This window comes from Lupinus angustifolius, chromosome LG09 (assembly GCF_001865875.1).
Source record: "Lupinus angustifolius cultivar Tanjil chromosome LG09, LupAngTanjil_v1.0, whole genome shotgun sequence".
Taxonomy (NCBI): Eukaryota; Viridiplantae; Streptophyta; class Magnoliopsida; order Fabales; family Fabaceae; genus Lupinus; species Lupinus angustifolius.
Window position 1 is genome coordinate 9,283,615 of NC_032017.1, and position 1,195 is coordinate 9,284,809.

Here is a 1,195-nt window from a genome sequence, read left to right on the forward strand (position 1 = left end):
AAGTTTATCGAGCTAAATAACGAATAGATTTTCGAACGAATACCGAGTTGGTTCGATTCATTGCCAGTCCTAGTCATATGTTAATAAAAGTAATTCATATGAATGGTAGATAATATATTAATTTTGTATAAAAGTTTATATTGACAATTTATAAATATTAAACTCTAAGTATAATTACCTCTAAAGTGGAATTATGACGCATTGGTCATTTGCTATAAAGACCAAACAATGAGTGCAATTAGATATTATAATTTAAACAAAACTGCTATATTATTTGGTCCATCAAATTAATTTATTTTCTCAATTTGATTCATTGACCTTTTTATTCCTTAAACCAATTTTTTAATGCCATCAATTTTAGATGATGTATTTGTGACTTGCTTGTAAACCCATCAAAACGTGGTTTTACTCTTATCATCAAAACAACGTCATTTAGGTTTAATCTCCATTTATTTTTCTGTCATGGTCATTGTTCCTCATGTCATTTCCATTACTATAGTGGTCGTTATTGTTGGGAATAAGTAAACAATTAAATAGTAAAGAGTATAGAGAAAAAAAATGATACAAGAGATTTGGTAACGAGGTTCAACCAATTATACTTACGTCTCTGAGAGCATTGAGAGACTATCACTATATATTATTAGAGAATAAAGATTTGTATTTGTGTTAAGGGTATTTCTGAAATTGGAAGTAGTTAGTTACTAGTTAGGTTTGGTGGGAAAGTTAGTTAGTAAGAAGAAACTTCTATAAGTAACTTGTACTTGTAGTACAAGTTACTTGCATATCTCAATTTTTCATAAAGAATTCTTCTTGTAATCTTTTCATTCATTCACATTGATTTCTGATAAGAAGTTCAGATTCAATCTTCAATCTCTACTCCTTATTTCCTTTGTCATTTTCGAATTCTTGCTAGAATTCCTAAATCCATAAACAACCATATCAATTGGTATCTAGAGGCAAACAAAATTATGGGGAAGGTATCATGGCTGAGGCGACGAGGATGCAGGCTGCAGCTAGAGAGATGGAGGAGAGGGTGGAGAATCATATTTTTGAGAGGCTAGAGCTGAAGTTAGCAGAACTTGTGAGGTCTTTACAAAGAATGCTGGGAGAATTAGTGAAGCTATCCATTGAGGAGTTTTGGCAGAAGCATAGTGGTGAAGAAGGATCTTCTTGAAAAAGTAAAATCATCCAAGGA